The following is a 17,914-nucleotide window of genomic DNA, read 5'->3' on the forward strand; positions in this document are numbered from 1 at the left end:
CTAAATTTCCCACAAAAAAGGAATTTTGTTAGAGGGCAGTAGGAACAAGGGAACCACAGGGTCGGCAGATCACTTTTGGCCTTACTTCAGCACCTCAGGATATAACCTTTCCATTTTTATCTTTAACTAACTGGAGGCAAATTGAATAATAGAGACAACCGTCCGGAAGTTTCCAAACCTCCAGGTGTTTGACACTGCGGAGGTATATATAGACACAAGCTGTCTGGGCTTTCCATGGGCTCATTATCTTTTTTTTTTTTTTTTTTAATATTTATTTTAGAGAGAGAGAGAGAGAGAGAGAGGCAGGGAGAGAGGCAGGCCGAGGATCCGAAGCAGCTCTGTGACCTATCGATCTGTTCGCGTCGACTGGGGGAAAAACAAGCAGTGCAACTGCTCTCAGGAAGGCATCATTGTGAGCCACCGGTCACAGGCTGTTTTCGCGTCTGCACTGTGTTGGGTTTCACCTGCACGATTCTTGCGTGTGCCCTCTCAGCGCCCGCTCCTCTGTTTCTCCCCGTTCAACGCCTCTCGTCTTCTTTGTAGTCCTCAGTGGCAAAACTGGACAGACTACTATTTTCTGAGGGCCTCTTTTTCCTTCTAAACATCCGCGGCATTCTTCTTAAAGGAACAACCGACCTAATACATGTATTATCTGCCCCACCTCCAGCGTTGTTCCCGAGAAGAATCCACGTGGGTGCTGGCCCAGTTTTAGCCTTCTATTTCTGAGCTGTCGGAAGCCACTTAAACAGCTGGTCTATGGGGTGGGGGTGGAGCGGGGGGGACTCCTTAGAGCGCCTTTGGGTACCTTCCAGAGAGGGGTACGTTTTAACCAACGCCGCGCCTTCTCTATGGCTATGATAGTCCCTGGAGTTTTCGGGAAAGGATGCAACATCAGAGCCCCACCGTTACTTAAGCGTTTGTTCCCGCGAGCGGCGTAGTCAACGGTGGCCCTCTCTACCGTTTGAAGATGTGTCACGCGGTAGGGTCTCTCTTGACAAAGGCGGCCGGCAAGTGACCCTCTGCTCCGCAGCGACGGCACTTTCCAGTTGCTCTGTTCTGCTCGACAGAGGTCAACAGGAAGTGAAAGCTGTTTTTCCAGGCAGAGCAGCAACGTGCGCCTGTACGTTCTTCTAAGGACTTGCTACGAAAGGGTTGAAGAGAGCAGGCAAGCAGGGTTTGGCGGCCGGTCCTTTGGCTACGACATGAAAGCACACCGCAAAAAATGACACTGAACGTGCCCTCTGAACTGCAGCGCGGTTGCTGCCGCCACGACTGGCGAGGCAAGCCCACGGCATTCTAGAAGCATGAGCTCAGCCCAGGAGCCCGGCGCAGCCATTTCTCGAGAACGACAAAGGGTTGGGGCCATGCGGTAGTGTTTCCTCCTCCTGACCTTTATAGCAGCGAGCCGGGCAGAAACACCACAGAAAGAGAAATCAAGAACCCCGGAGGGTAACCCAATCATTCCCAGACAGACTGCTCATGAACTTCAAGCCTCCAGCGATTGGCGATTTCATGTGTTCTCGCTCTTTCGTACACTAGGAGGTTAAATACACAAATTTATGTTCAACTTCTCTCTGTACTAGTACCGTCGCGTGATTTTTTTTTTTTTAAGACCCCCTACAGTGGAGTGATGTTTAAATATCTAGCGCTTAAATCTTCATCGGGCTGGGGGCTTGGGGATTAACTTTCCCTGGTTGTGAATGTTGTGTTTTCCTTTTTTTTTTTTCTTTTCCTAATGACACGACCTCAGAGATTTTCAACATTTCAGCCACATGTGAGCGCTGAGGGTGATGGAGGCTGCATTTTATTTACCCCTGTGTCCCAGGCAACCGGAAATGGTTAGCGTTAGGGTTTGTTGACCGCCAGAAGCCTCGGCCCACCTCTCTGTGTTCTTCTACTCCATCTGACCCTCCCGGCTTCTTCTTCTGGGCAGGATCATGTCAGACTTACCGGGTCAGTAGCGCTGCCTGACGTCTGGGATTACATTCAGGAGAAGTGTCGGTTGGACATCTCTGAAGTCTTCAGGGTTTTCCCCTGTGTCGGAGGATTTATTGAGAAAATGTGTCTTCAGCTACCTTCGCGGCCTGGCAGCCGGGTCCTCCCTTACTTCCTGCCAGCGATTTGCATTTCTAGGGCCCGTTATAGCTACACATTTCCAAGAACCTCCTAAAATGTGAGGGTTCATTTAATCAAACTGGACTTCTCCCTGGTCTCGGGGATGAATGTGACGATGTTTTGCTCATCCCAGAACTGGGAAACGCTGCGTATGCATGCAGTATAGGAAAAAATTATTTAGTACAGTAAAAAAAAAAAATCACATTTTCTTTCTTTTGGATGGGAAACCGCTCTTTTCAGAGGTTCTGATGATTCTTCCCGCGACCCTCGCTTTATTCCCACGTTCTGCTAACTAACCCCCGTTTCTCAAGTCAGCAGAGCCATCCGCCTGCTCCTTTGCCTCGTTTCCTAACCGCTCCTCGGCGTCCAGTGTTGGAGGGTGGGGACTAGGCCACCTTCTTCTCTGTCTCGGCGCCAGCCGCCTCGCGCGGCTTCGGAAACTCGTTGTGGGCACGCTGCTCGGTTCAGTCTCTGGAGCCTCTTTTGCCTTAGGGAGAGACACTGCGCCGACCTTTCCAACAGATCTTGGGCTCCGCACCTTGTTTCGCCTTTCAGTATAAAAAGCAGGGCCTCTGACCTCCACCTGGAAAGGATCTGACCAAGTATGCGTAAGGCCACAGCTTCCTGTCTTTGCAGGCTTGGTCCTTTGAAGCCCATTTTGCTTTCTTTTTTTTTTTTTTTTTTTTAAACAATGGCAACAAAAGTCCTTCTCAATTGTTGTTTTTTTTTTTTTTTTTCAACGTTTATTTGTTTTTGGGACAGAGAGAGACAGAGCATGAACGGGGGAGGGGCAGAGAGAGGGAGACACAGAATCGGAAACAGGCTCCAGGCTCCGAGCCATCAGCTCAGAGCCTGACGCGGGGCTCGAACTCACGGACCGCAAGATCGTGACCTGGCTGAAGTCGGACGCTTAACCGACTGCGCCACCCAGGCGCCCCCCATTTTGCTTTCTTTTATCACCACTGCAGGGTCTTTCCGTTTCCTGATGAGCGTAAAGTTTCCGAAGACCCATGCCCTCCAGAAAGGGACAGCAGGGCCGCTTGACTGGACGGGATCAAGGGTCTGGGCCCGCCCCACTGGCTGCGGCAATAGTCAAGTGAAGAAAAAGTGGCCCCGTTAACCACCTTGTCTACGCGTACTTTCATGTTGCTTGCAGATTGTTGGTTTTCTGCTGTCTTTTCATCAGCCTTGACGATCAGCTTGTCAACAAGCTATTCTAAAAATGGTCAAAAGGACTCCGTGAATTCTTAGCACGGAAGTGATCTTTTTGGTTTTTTTTTTTTTTAAATGTTTCTTTATTTTGAGAGAGAGAGAGAGAAAAAAAAAAAAAAACGAACGAGTGGCGGAGGGGCAGAGAGAGAGAGAAAATCCCAAGCAGGCTTTGCGCTGTCAGCACGGAGCCCGACGCGGGGCTCGAACCCACGAACCGCGAGATCATGACCCGAGCCCAAATCAAGAGTCCGGACGCTTAGCCGACTCTGCCCCCCCTCCCCCCTCCTCCCCCCCTCCCCGGGCGGCCCTCAAAAGCCACCCTTTGGATTCTTTTCTGATTATCGCTTTGCTCCTAACACGTGGCTGGTATTAATTAACTAGTTTTGAAAATCTTGGCATCGAACAAACGTCCACCCGGTAGAGTCACTGCCACCTTCCTCAGGGGCCGGTTGTAAGGGGCTTCTTCAGCTAATCGGCAATGACCCCGGAACCTTACCCCCTACCGCAAGGGTCTCCCAGCTAACTCACCTGCCAAACCTCACCACTGCTTCACCTCTGCGAGCTGCTGGACGGACGTTGGACGTAACTCCCCTTAACTGTGCTTGCCTAGCATTGGCCGGGAATCCCATGTGTCTCTCCACATAATAAGAATTCTTTGTGGGCCTGGATCCTGGCACGTGGCCTTCTCCAAAACACAAGTGGAGATACTTTCTCACGGTAAAGAACGTGCGGGGACCTGCCATTACCTCCAGGTTGTTTTTGGTTTTGGTTTTGGTTTTTTAACCCGAGTGGTTCTCTGGTGTCGGTGGGGAGTAGCAGGCCAAACAGATCCGGTTCTTTCCAGGCCTCTTTCTGGTCCTTTCCGTCGCTAAAGGTCCGTGAGGGATAGGTGAGCTGTGTCATCACGGGTCCTCACTCCCCGTCCCTGGCACGCACGCACATCTCCATACGGGGCTCCCCGGTTTTTAAAGAAAGGCAAGTGGCAAAGGAGACCTGAAACCCACCCAGTTTCACTTCTGACTTAGGGAGTTTTGAATTTCAACGCTTTCGCGTAGGAAGCAGTGCGTGGGCAGAAGAATCCTACAACGAGAGGCCTGAGATCGGCTGAGCAACGCACAACCTCTTTCTACTGGTGATTCTCTTCTGGAACAAAAACACAGCCCTACTCAAAGCCAAACAAGGAGAAGGAGAAGGAGAAGAAAGAGAACTCATCACACTATGTGAGAGGCACCGTTGAGCAGAGAGAAATAGAACATGGCGGCACGTATGGCCTCAGAGGCCCTTGGCCAACCCACCTCCTTCTAATGCTGCCGCACCTACATGTATCGGGGTGATTTCTGGGACGGACGTTTTCACGGAGCCTTTGAAGGCAGAGCAGTTCGCTCTGGGTCCCCAGGCTTGGAAAACAAAAACAGTGCTAAGACAGACAACTGTTGGGACTTAAGGCCACACACAATAGCATCTGGCAACCGGCTCCCTCCGTGGGCGGGGTAACACTCGAGTTGGGCCGTGTGACAAGAATGGACAATGGGGCATCACCACGGCTTCCCACAGCCTCCTACCGAGCAGAGATGCCTGTTACTGAGGGTTCTGAGCACACTGCCTGCAAATAACATGTTTGCGACTTTTAAACTCACGCGGGGGGCCTGAGCGACAAATGTGCTCCGGGCAAATGATTATCTACATGATTTCTCATAGGATTTTGTGGAACCAGCTCTTAGGTAAAATATGAAAATGAATCAGGGAGTGAGAGAGGTCTGAAATGTTGCTCGGGAGTGTGAAAAAAAAAAAAGATAGAAATGTTACGCATTTAAATAGGAAAGGACGAATGAGGAAAAACATATGACACTATTACACTGGAATTTTTTTCTTTTTTGGCCATTCCTGAAGTTCCATCATTGTCACCAGTCTACTCAAGCTATTCTTCTGACTTTTAATGTTTTTTAACGTTTTATAAAAAGGGAGAGTTTATCAAGGACAACATCTTGTAGGCTTAGAGTATTTGTAACTGGAGTTTTGAAAGAACTTGTTACTTACCTGCCTGTTTCTCAGAGAATGATAAATAAGGATAGGGGATATGATGCATGCAACACATTTTTGAAAAAACATCATCAGGGGCATCTGGGAAGCTCAGTCAGTTAAGTGTCGACTCTTGATTCCGGCTCAGGTCGTGTAACGTTGATTTTTCTCCTGGGCTTAGAAAGTTGGGGGAACGGTTTAGAAACAAACCCTCCAAAGTTCTCTCGTGGAGTATTAGACTCCTGCGTGCTAATCCGGGCTGCAGGGGTGACTCAGTCTGTGTCTGCAAATGAAAGCTTTCGTCCTTGGCTGTGAAATAAAAATAGCAGAGTGCGGGCCACGGTGGGGCTTTTCCTCTGCTAGAGCCAGCCCGAAGGCGGCAGTGACCGCGAGCGAGGACCTCGTTTGGGGCAGGTTGTAGAACCAGTCTGCGGGACTCGGGCGGCGCGCAAACCCTGCCTTCGTCGCTCTTGACGTTTGAGCCCTTTTGCTCACTTGCTGCAAGCGTCTGGCCGCCACCAGCCTTGACTGACCCCGTCCAAGTGAAGTCATATCCTGGGGCTTCAAAAGGCAGCTCAGGAGGGAAAAGGCAGCCCCCCCCCCCCCACCGTGATTTGGCTGAGCCTGGGAGAACCGGGCTCCCCAAGTCTGTTTGCCAGCTCAGGCTTCTGCAGGAGGCAAATGGTAACACTGATAATAAGAAACAATTAAAGTGATACCTCTAAGCGGGCAAAAGTTGAGCAGTTCTCATCATTTTCACGGAGACATGGAGACAGCTACCTGGGGCTTTGTTTCAATCCGAAACTCTAGAACATTTGGTCTGTATTCCGTGAGGCCCAGCGGGGCTATGTGAGGATGGGCTGGTGAGTGGGTGGTGGATGTCTGATTTTGGATTTCAAGGCATGTGCCAAAATCTTTTCGATTGCCCTACTCCTCCCGGGGTCCAGACTTGTTACCACCCCCCCCCCACCCCCACCCCGGGACGGGGGATGTTTATCTACCTTGGAATTGTTGGGATCTTTCTAATGCTCCCAGGACAAATGGAACACTCTGGACCACCAACCCATCATGGCCCAGAGGTTGGACTTCACCCTGGGAATTTTGCTGGTCTCTCTTGTTCAAAGTTGAACCGGGAGAGGTGGTAAATACAGCTGGATCTCTCTTATCAGTTACTAGAACGCTTTTCAGGACCCAGATCAGCCATTCAAGGAAAACAAAGACTGCTTCCTTGACCCATATCAGCTCGCATCCTAACAGGCCCCCAGCCCTGGGGGAAGGGAACAGTGAAGGCAAAGCACCCTCTTCTTCACCAAATTTTAGTCCTTTCCAGCGTCTCGGGGATGAGGCTTGGGAACAGTTCACCTATCACAGGCCTGAGGTTTCTGCTGAGACTGGTCCCGGCCTGGCAAACACTATGCTTCCAGCAGGAGATTCTGGGAAAACAAAGGGGGGGAAAAAAAAACAAAAAAAAAAACCCCTCTTAATTCAAGTGGTCCTTCTCACTTTCACTTTGAATGGCTACATCATTTGTACTTTTAAGTGCCCGCACTTCCAGGCACAGTGGATGTGAGTGGATACCCACCCACAGGGTCCTTCTAGAGCTCTGTGGAGTGAGCCAGGCCCCCGGGCAGGGGGGGAGGGATGGAGAGAGATTCGATCCTTTTTTCCTTATTAGGTGACTAACTTTAAAACATTGCAATGTCAAAACAAATAAATACAAAAACAAATAAAACATTGCAATGTCTTTAAGGCAAGATGACAGGCTTGTTTTCGCTTGACTCAACTTGTTACGTTGGAATAGTTTTTTTTAATGTTTTGTTTTTTTTTTTTTACTTTTGAGAGAGAGAGAGCACATGTGTGTGAGTGGGGGAGGGGCAGACAGAGGGGGACAGAGGATCCGAAGCAGGCCCCACACTGAGAGCAGAGAGCCCGATGCGGGGCTCGAACTCCTGAACCGTGAGATCGTGGCCTGAGCCCAAGTGGGACGCTCAGCCGACCGAGCCACCCGGGCGCCCCTGGAATAGTTTTAAATTCTTTAAAAAAAAGTGGCAAGGACAGTACAGGGCTCCCCTATATTCCTCATCCAGCTTCCCCGAATGTTAACATCTTCCCGTTCCAGCGCGCATTCGTCAAAGCTAAGAACCCGACCTGAGTGCGGTCTCGTGTCAGTCGAACTTTGGACTTGATTTGGTCAGTTTTTTCCCCATGGATGTGCCTTTTCTAGTCCAGGAGCCAATCGAGGGTACCATGTCGCGTGCAGTAGCATGCTCTTTTCTAGCAAACTCTACTTGAGCTAACCCAGCAGAGTTTCTCACCTGCCTTAACTGAGCAGGACCTTGGCCGGGCCAGCCCTAGGAGACCGGGATGAGTAAGCTCTCAGCACCACCACGGGGGGCACACAGCGTGCTTTGCCAACAGCCCCTCGGGACTGTGGAACACGGGCCTAGCCGTGGCCCGGGCCTCACTGGGGACACATGTGCGATGCGCGTGGGAGAATCAGAAGTCGTTCCTAGGTAGACAAGTCGGCCGGGGAAGGAAGCCTGGGAAGGTTGAGCAGGGCTCTGCCCGATCTGACTTCAGGAGGAAAGGGAAAATACCGGGTGGCACCAAGCTAGCCATTCAAGGGGTAGGTGCTTGGAACTGAGAAATGTCCTGGTCTCCGAAAACGATGAAAGGAGGCGCCCTGACACTGGCCCGGTCGTGTTTGTGCGCGTGTGTGCGCGGGTTTGTGTGTGTGCTGGTGAGATTTTCAATCGGGGCTTGTTAGGAAGAAACCCCACCGATCTCTCTTTTCTTTTGCCATGTGGTGGCTGCCCGAGCAGAGAACCCGCACCCGAAGAAGTGCCTATGTGCCCCAGGCCGAAAGCTCGCGAGAACGCCAGCAGTCCCGTACCATTCCAGCCCCGGGATAGAAAATCGCCCGCTAAATTTTGCCGGTTGTTCACTTTGTCGGTGGCCATCGCCTCGGCTCTCTCCTCACCCTCCTGGTGCTCGCTGTCCACACAGCTTTGACTAGTGGAGCGAGAGTCCACTTTCCCCACCAGCCAGATGGCGGCAGGCAAATGGGGCTGTCGGACTGACGCTCCGTCCCCAGAGATCATGGGGTGTCCCGGGGAGGGACCGAACACTGGGTCGAAAGCTGTGCTCTCCAAAAGCAGGGCACCCACCGCTGTCAGGAGAAATTGCAATGTCGGCCCGTAGGATGTCAGGTAGGGGTCAGAGTGTCCCCAAGTTCCGCCTTCCGTAATCAAAGCTTAACTTCTGTTCTCCCGTGAGAATTTGCTCTCTTGAGGCAAAGAAGGCCACACCGTAGCATCCGTGCTTTTCCGGTCTGTCTGCCCCAACACTGCCAGCCCGGCCGGGAGGGGACGCAGGGTGGGGGCGGGGCTGCTGCCTCAGAGCAGCCCAAACTGGGACCCGGAGGGCTGTCGTGAGGCCTGCTGGCCAGCTTAAGTTAAAGGCAAGAAAAGAGAGCCAGACTCTGTCCATGGAGGGCCGCCCCCGGACTCCCGGGGGGGGGTTGAAAAGGCAGGCTCTGTAAACGAGAACAGTGCCACCTGCGTTGTCTATCTTGCAGGGCTCTAGTAAGATCCTGAAAACAAACGAACGTAGGGTACATCGCCTGCTATAACAGCACTCAACAATGGGTGGCCATCCTTCATGTGACTTCATGTATCCTAAACGAGCACTTTCCTGCCTTTGAATTCCTAGCAACCATGAGGGTCTTACTACAGTAAAAAGAGAGCGACCTTTACGCTACAAAGAAAGATAAATAGCACACCTCTCGTGGCAGAGAAGATAAGGGCTGTGCAAAGATGCCCGTGTCCTAAGCCCCGGAACAGAGGGGACTTTATTTATTTCTTTTTAAGATTTTATTTTATTTTTTTTTCAACGTTTTTATTTATTTTTGGGACAGAGAGAGACAGAGCATGAACGGGGGAGGGGCAGAGAGAGAGGGAGACACAGAATCGGAAACAGGCTCCAGGCTCTGAGCCATCAGCCCAGAGCCCGACGCGGGGCTCGAACTCCCGGACCGCGAGATCGTGACCTGGCTGAAGTCGGACGCTTAACCGACTGCGCCACCCAGGCGCCCCTAAGATTTTATTTTTAAGTAATCTCCACACCCAACGCGGGGCTCGAACTCACGCTCTGCTGGGCCAGCGTGGCTCCCCTAAGGCGACTTTAGGTTGCCGATGGAATTAAGGCTGCTAATGGGAAGAACTTGAAATAGAGCGACTGTCATGGAGGATTGGGACACGCCCGATGTCATCCCGGTGCGGGGGGGGGCCTTAAACATGGAAGCCGAAGGAGTGACTGCGGAAGACAGAACCGTAACCCTCTAACCCTAACCCGGACTCTCACCCTCCAGAAAGCAATGTCGGCTCGCTGATCCCGCGATCTTAGCCCGGTGAGATCCACGTCAGACTTCTGACACACACATCTGTAAGAGAACAGATTTACGTTGCTTTAAGCCAAGGCGTTTGTGGCACATAGGAAACTGACATTGTCACCTGTCATTAGGCACGCCGAGGTAACAGACGAATTGGTATTTTTCCCCACTTGCCTGGCATGAGCCCAGGTTGCTCAGCCAGAACAGCTACTTGCAGAACTCCTTTGACACTTTCTATTACGTTGGCAAAGATTTATACACAAAATACTCTCGCCTGGTTCAGGCTCCCCGGCTTGGCTTTGGACCGGGCGCGCCCGGGGTCAATTACAAGGGAAATTCCGGACTCGGGGACAAAGTGATGTTGATAAAGTCCAACACAAAATATTTACAGAAGCAAGCCCGGGGCCATGGAGGTGGGGGGGGGGGCCTTTCCCCTGTGAAGTCAGGTTTTCTCTGGGAACGACGGGGAGGGCATGCTTTGCTGGGCTCTGAACCTAAAATGCGGGAGGGGTAGATGATAGCCGGTTCACGCGGCCTGACCCTCCCCCCCTCCCCGGAGGAGGGCAGAGGGGGTGAGGCGAACCCGCATTCCCAAGCGATCGTCTGTAAAAGGATCTGGAAGGACGGAGAGGGAAGTTCTGAGGCCCCTCTAAAAGGGAAGGAAGGGCTCTATGTACTGGCCGCGGATTGTACTTCCTGTTGTGCAGCCGAGCGAGCGCTGTTTCATAACGGCCGGGGGGCTGCGGGGCCCGGTGCTACAATGAGGAAGCGGCAGCCTTGGTTCCTCCATGTTACACAAGCGCGAGGCCTCGGCCGCGCGGTGAAATGGACGCAGGCGGAAGAACGGAGCCCTTGCGCTTGCACTTGCTTTCGCAGACACACGACAGAGCTGGGTTTTTTTTTCAGTTGCAGAAGCACCTTCTCATATGCAACCCTCCGGAACGCCCAGTGGATCCTTTCTTCTTGTGCCGGCTCTTTGCTCCCCTGGAGATGAAAAGAGCCGAGAGGGATGAGGTGGGGGTGGGGTGGGGTGGGGGTAGGGGGCCCGCAGCACGCAGGCATCAGCTGTCGCTGCACCGCCAGGAGCTCCAAAAGCCAGCACGGCCTGTGAAAGAAGGAATCAGGGTCACGTCTCTCTCCTACAACTTTGCCACGCATGCCACGAAGGCTGCTTTTGCAGCAGGTTTCAGCCAAGGGATTGGGAAACGACATCTGAAGGGTGATACGATGTGTCCTGTATGAGTGCCCCACCCCCCGCCCCCTGGGGGCTGCCGTCACACAGGGAAAACACAGTGAGACACTGCAGAGACCACCCCCCGCCCCCTGGGGGCTGCCGTCACACAGGGAAAACACAGTGAGACACTGCAGAGACCACCCCCCCCCCCCCATAGCTTTTTGGCCGAATGCTCAAAAATCTAGATTTTTCACATCTGTTGGCGACAGAGGTGCAGAACCGGGAGAGTCACTCCAGGGGAGGAAGGCCCACAGGCCCCGGGAACCGGCCCCCACCAGCACGTGGTGTCATTTGTACCCAGCATTCAGGGCTTTCCATCTCGTCCGGCCAGCTGCTTTTCCAGCCTGCTTCCCCACGACAAGCCTTCCGGAAGCTTCTGCATCGGCCCCGCTGACCCCGAGAACTTGCCCGTCTCTTTCCCTGGACTCCTACGTTTCCCCCGCTCATATCTGCCCTTCTGCCCATCCATTCTACTGAGAGTTCTGTTTCTCTGCGAAACCTTCCTTCTTCCTGTGAGCTCACACAACTAAAAGTCACAGGTTTTTTGTTTTTTGGGGTTTTGGGTTTTTTTTTTTAATTATTTGAAGGGACTTTAGATACCTTGCCTATGTTACAAATTGAAAAATCTGGACCAGAAAAGTTGCACGGTTTGACAATCTTATTCAACTCTGTGCTTGGAAAACATGAACTGAAGTCCGGGTTTTCAACTCACTTACCACTGAGCCCTACTAAATACTGGGGACACCACTCTTCTAGCAAATGAAAGTTGGCGCGACTGTATTCTTTCCTCTGTCGTCGCTTAGCCTTTGGGGTTTGGTTTCTGATCCCTCCACTTGATTCTACGGGCTCCAAGGCAGGGATCCGAGGCAAGCTCTGTATTCCCAAAGAGATCTCTCAATCCAAATCACGGATCCCTGATGCTGTCGAGAATCTCTGGTTCCATCTCAAAGCCCTATCCTTAGCATTCCCCACACTGACCACACTGGAAGTGATACCATAGGCTCAGTTTTCATGCAGAGATGCAGTATATGAGGAAGTAAAAAAAAAAAAAAAAGGCAAGGGGAAAACAGGGCTGCTTTGTTCCCTTTAATGTCAGGTTTGGTGGGTTGCAGAGTTGGGGGCAGGCTTTGGAGGCCAACAAATGACACCATACTGCCTCTTCCGTATTCTCCAGGGAACGAGGCTGCTGAATTCCTTTTGCAAAGGAATGTGGGACAGTTTCAGCTTAGCACTTCAACTAATTGCATAGTATCAGGGCCTTTCACAGCCCGGATTGAAACTTTTGGGTCTTTCGACGCAAGCTCGTGGTAAAATGAAATATCGCTCTTGCCCGGGTCATTCGCGTATTCTAGGCACTACGGAAATACCGATCTACGGTTTTCAGCCTTGCCAGGCGGAAAACCATGGTCAAGCCTCTTGGGGATGCCTCCCTCCCGCTGCCTAAGTCAAGCCCCGCTTCCCACCTCTGCGCACAAATATTTCCTCCCGTAACCTTAGAGAAGGTCGGATTACACGGCAAACACCTATCAGTTCCCACCTCCTAAGCAGCTCCGTTTTTCTTGGTGCGGTGTGGTAGGTGGGGGAGGGAGGGGGAGTCCGACTTGGTGTCAGATTTGAGTTCCAACAGCAGGGATCCTGCTTCCTGGCTGTGCGGAGTTAAGTGAGTGCACGTCTCCAAGCCTCAGTTTCCTCATCTCTAAAATGGAAACGATAAGGCCAGTCTCAAGGGGTTGTTGAGAGCGTTAATGAGGTCACGGGTGAGACGCACCCTGTGCAGTGCCTGGCACACGGGGGCACCGGATGCCTTCAGGTGTTGTTCTTGCCATTATGACTGTGGTAATAACAGTATCTTTCGCGAGGTTAACAAATAAAAAGGGGGTGCCCGGGTGGCTCAGTCAGTTAAGCGTCCGACTCTTGATTCCGACTCAGGTCGTGATCTCACGGTTTGGTTCCTGAGCTCGAGCCCCTCGCGGGGCTCCGTGCCTATAGCGCGGGGCCGGCCTGGGATTCTCTCTCCCTCTCTTTGTGCCTCCCCCCCCTCACGCCATCTCTCGCTCCCCCTCGAAATAAATAAAGAAACACTTAAAAATAATAATACAAAATAAACAGAACTGGTCAGGTGAATCCTTACAATACCATGTTAAAACCCTAGCAGATAGTAAGGGCCGTTCCTTGCCATCAGTCTGCTAGTCCTTCCTGTTCCGCTTCGGGGCCCAAGTCATCCGCATTTTTATTGTGTAATTTGGCTTTGGTCCACCTTCCGCTGTATTCCATGTTGTTCTGTATTCCACAGAACCTGACACAAGGCCATATGTATGGTAGTCCATTATAAAACATATAACAGAGAGAACTGATTATTTTTTATTTCACCAACCAGTCTACTACGCCACGTAATCAGGATGACAACGTCCACCATGCCGACCAGTGCTCTGGTCTGGGGACGATGGACGGGGATGGCTCACGGTCACGTTCTGAGCAGCAACCTGCCCCCCGCCCCCCAATTCTGTGTCGTCAACACTGGGGAGAGCTTTCGGGTCTACGCGCGCAGGACCCAAGCCGTTCAGGGGCTGCTGGGAACCGGACCTGGAAGGGACACAGAGGTTGAGCAGAACGAACTAGGTCCCTCTTGGTGAGCAGCTGACGCCCGCCATTTCCCACAATCCTCCCAGCCATTGTCAAGGCAAGAAGCTGTGGCCTCCATTTTAATGAAGAAATGGGGATCCAGAAAGATTGAGTATCCTTGTCAGAATCGAGCCAGGCTCTCTGACTCGACGGCCATGTGCTTCCCCACCATGCTGCCCGGACTCCCCAGCGGTATGGGCGGGCCTCCCTGGCCCATGCCCAGGAAGCACGCTTCGTTTTCTGAATTACTCACTGCTCTCTGAGGCATCTTGGACAACTGGATGACAGCTTTCACACATGTTTTCATCTCTCTCCTGCCTCCCTGGGCGTGTCAGGAAGTCATTCGCTGCACGCTTTCCAGAATGATAGGCTTGAGGCGGACTTTCAAATTATGAGGCTCGTTTGAACGAAATTAAATGTTCCGCCTGATGTCTTCCACGGGGCCTTGAACCCATCTCCAACAAGGATCTTTCTGATTGAATCTGGTTTTAAGAAATGTACTTTCGCTTAACTCGCCTTCAGTAGCCCCCACCCCCACCCCCCTGTCCTGCTACTGCTACTTGGAAGAAAATTGGTGTACGAAATCAGAGACCGCTCCTTGTAGTGAATACACTTGGAATTTCCCCACAAACACGGACTCCCATGACAACCAAACAAAAAGCGAAAAGGAAGGAGAAACTCACTATCTTCAAGCCGCCAGCTGTAATTCCTTTCTGCTAAAAACTGTGGTACAACATAGATTCTATTTAAATGTTTGTTATTTTTACGGCTGACGGAATAGACACTGAGCTTACAAGTCCTTTCTGTTATTCTGTTTTGCCTCTGAACTGGTGCGGAGAAATCGCTCCCCAATGAGTGAACTGATGCATCGGTTTGATAAATCTGACCCATCCACCTAGCCCACCTGGTCAAGAATCATTTTGACAATTTCCACTCTCTCCCCCTCTCCCCCAGACTGTCTGGACTGGCGTACCTCTCTGTGGCTCAGCGAGGCAGCACTTGATATGGTGTAGGCCAAAATAATCCCCCTGTTTCTGGCTTTCCCCTAACAGTAACTCGCGCTTGAACATCACTGATGACAGCTGAACCTTCTGTTCTAAAAGGAATTGTACACGTATTCAGCTCTATGAGGTTTACTTCCCAGCCACGCCATTAGCCAGGTCTATGTACGGATGTAATTCACGTTCACAACTCTGCGGCCAAGAAAGGTTCGATTTTATGTGTCATCGTCACTTTCATTTGTCTCATTAGAGCCTCTAAGCTGGGAGGCTGGGTGACCAACTCGGCAAGCTGATCGCCCCCGCCCCCGTGATGGTTCCTTTCTCTGTAAGAGGAGATAAGGTTTTCCTGTGCAGTAAACTCTCCAGATATGCTTATCCCCGGGTACTTTAAAAATCAGAGCTGGGGCGCATTTTTCTCTCCATAAATCACCACCGAATGAGCCCGTGACAGATCAGTAGCTAGAATGACTCCCAGCCAATCCTGGGATAATTCCTTTCTTCTTGAGCAGAGGCTTTCAATGCCCCGGGGCTCCCCTCCCTCTTATCAGAAGACACCATGCAGTGTGCAGTGGGTTTTAATTAACTCCCTAAATGTGCTGGCCCTTTAATTCTCTGCATGATGTTGTGTGTGTTCTAGCATAAGACACACAACTCCTCCCCACGTTTCTCTCTTCAGAGAGGCGATTCTGCGCAAAGATTCCCCACAAGCATTTGTACGGTCTCTGAGTGTAGTAGGAGAAAGTTTGAAATAACCTGAAAGCCCAAGTAAAGGACGTTAGCCAGATGAATTGTGGTGGAACAAACTGGGATATTAAGCATCTGTTTAACACGAGGTGTCTAAAAGTATCCGAATATTATGGAAAGTGTCCAGTGCGACAGTGAGCGTCCTTGTGTGGGATCACGTGCACTTACGCAAGAAATTCTTTAAGACACATTTCCAGGAGTAGAATCCTCATTTCCAAAGTTTGATCGGTCTTCATTTAATATAGTGAGGCGGTGGGGCGGGGGGAGGGGCGCGGATCTTCAGAAAAAAAACCCGTACACACTTCTGATCACGCGGTGGTCATCAGTTGGATGGGACAAGGCAATAATCGGTTTCCAAGGGACCATTTTTAATCCATCCATCTGGGTCTAGGGACATGCTGGAATGCTGTGCTAGAAACTCCAAAACCCTGAAATACAAACACCTTTTCATGCAAAAGTATGTGTCATTTTACTGAAAAGCTGTGCAGAGAAAGTGTTCATAAAAAGTTATATAGGGGCGCCTGGGTGGCATCTGACTCATGGTTTCGGCTCAGGTCATGGTCTCATGGTTTATGAGTTCAAGCCTCATGTAGGGCTTTGTACTGATGGTGTGGGGCCTTCTTGGGATTCTCTCTTTCTGCCTCTCCCCTGCTCATATTCCAAATTCTCTCTCTCTGTCTCTCAAATAAGTAGACTTAAAAAAAAAAAAGTTATGTATCTATATAAAGCATACCTTTTATGTTACCAAATCAAGGGGCGCCTGGGTGGCTCAGTTGGTTAAGTGTCCGACTTCGGCTGAGGTCATGATCTCACGGCTCGTGAGTTCGAGCCCCGCGTCGGGCTCTGGGCTGACAGCTTAGAACCTGGAGCCCGCTTCGGATTCTGTGTGTGTGTGTCTCTCTCTCTGTCCCTCCCCCATTCACTCTCTGTCTCTCTCTCTCTCTCTCTCTCTCTCTCTCTCAAAAATAAATAAACATTAAAAAATTAAAAAAAAAAACATCCTCAAAGCTTCGGTCTGTAAAGACAGTCCAGTTTTGCATCTAAACGCCGTGTGTCACCAACACGTTCTGGCCCCAGTTTCCTTATTTTTAAGGTGAGGGGTTGGGATCAAAGGTCCACTGAAGCTCTGACCATGTTTGCAGTTCCTCTTTCCAGCTGATCCTAATGAGTGGCACTTTGTCTCTCGTAAGAATGACATCTAGTATTATAGACTGTGTTTAGGCCTCGTAAATGCCCCGTGCGGTTTAAATAGCACCGTGTCCGTTTCACAGAGAGGAAACTGAAACACAGAAAGGTCAAGTAGCTTGTTTATTTCTGTGTTCCGGAGGAGACAAGTCTCAAGTTCTACCCGATTGAATATACGTATCTGAGTTTGGCTTAGCTTCTTGATGCCTCATGCTTTAAGATTAAGAGCCTTTTTATGGTTTTTGTTTATTTTTTTAATCCTTTAATTTTTTAAAATGTTTATTTTTGAGAGAGAGAGAGAGACACAGAGTGTGAGAGGGAGAGGGGCAGAGAGAGAGAGAGAGAAAGAGGAAGACAGAGAATCTGAAGCAGGCTCAAGCCTCCAAGCTGTCAGCACAGAGCCAGACGCGAGCTCGAACTCACGAACCGCGAAATCATGAGCTGAGCCGGTCAGACACTTAACCCACTGAGCCCCCCAGGCGCCCCAATGTTTTTTATTTTTATGTTTTATCCTTTTTACAGGATACTAAAACAAAGGCAGAAAAGGGAGGCAGGAAATCTCTTCAAGGTCAAATTAAGTCACTTTCTTGGGGCCCAAGCAGGGACCTGAACGGGTCCCTTTTCTTGTTAATGAAGGGTCATCACTGACGAGATGCGAAGGCCACCACCTTTCCCCGAACACCCAGCCCCCCTTCTAGACCTCCAGGCAGAGACAGCTCAGGACATTTTAGCATTTTGTGCCAGGCAAGAGCCCAGGGATTTTCTCCAAATCTCCATCTTGGCGGACATTTTTTTTTTCTTTCATATCACTCGAATGTTCCACATCTCCAAAGAACAAAGAGACAAACCACTTCACCTTTCATTTTAAGCTTTCTTTCTTGCTGATCCTGAGTGTTCTTCAGAAAGCACTTGGCTGATCACCTCTGATGCCTCAACTTTCTCCAGTTGACGAGCACCTCCTTCTAGATGATTCCTTGGGTCTTTTCATATAGGCTGTAGCGCGGAATGGTCAGCTTTGCCACTTGAAGCAAGTTACTCAACCCCTCTGAGTCTCCAGGTTTTCCTCTGCAAGAAGGAAATGATTGTATCTACTTTAAGGCATTTTAGGGTCAAACAAAGCAATATATGTAAAGAGCTTAGGTACGTGCCCAATCCAACCCACCACAGCACGGAGTTGAGTGGTTGCAACAGAGACCTTACCTCCCGCAAACCTTTAAATATTCACTGTCTAGTCCTTCACAGAAAATGTTCGCTGATTCCTAGCAAAACCCTCTATAAAAATAGGCCATCAGCTGTGCTAATAAGCCCCTTGCATCCATTAGTTGATTTATAGACCTTCAACAAGTATTTACTGAGCCTGTGGGTCAAGCATCCGTTAGGGACTCACGTATG

At 50.7% G+C, this 17,914-nt stretch overlaps 2 long non-coding RNA genes across 2 annotated transcripts in view; one reads left to right on the forward strand and one right to left on the reverse strand.

Moving 5' to 3' along the window:
• Nucleotides 1–17,914, forward strand: part of LOC123383352 — a 216,363-nt gene that overhangs the window by 13,909 nt on the left and 184,540 nt on the right. The window lies entirely within an intron of this gene.
• On the reverse strand, nucleotides 13,311–14,127 carry LOC123383354. The gene is made up of 2 exons (XR_006592962.1): nucleotides 13,846–14,127; nucleotides 13,311–13,553 (listed from the first exon to the last, which is right to left on the reverse strand). It is a non-coding gene; the product is annotated as an uncharacterized LOC123383354 (long non-coding RNA).

The sequence above is a fragment of the Felis catus genome, chromosome X (genome assembly GCF_018350175.1).
Source record: "Felis catus isolate Fca126 chromosome X, F.catus_Fca126_mat1.0, whole genome shotgun sequence".
Lineage (NCBI taxonomy): Eukaryota > Metazoa > Chordata > Mammalia > Carnivora > Felidae > Felis > Felis catus.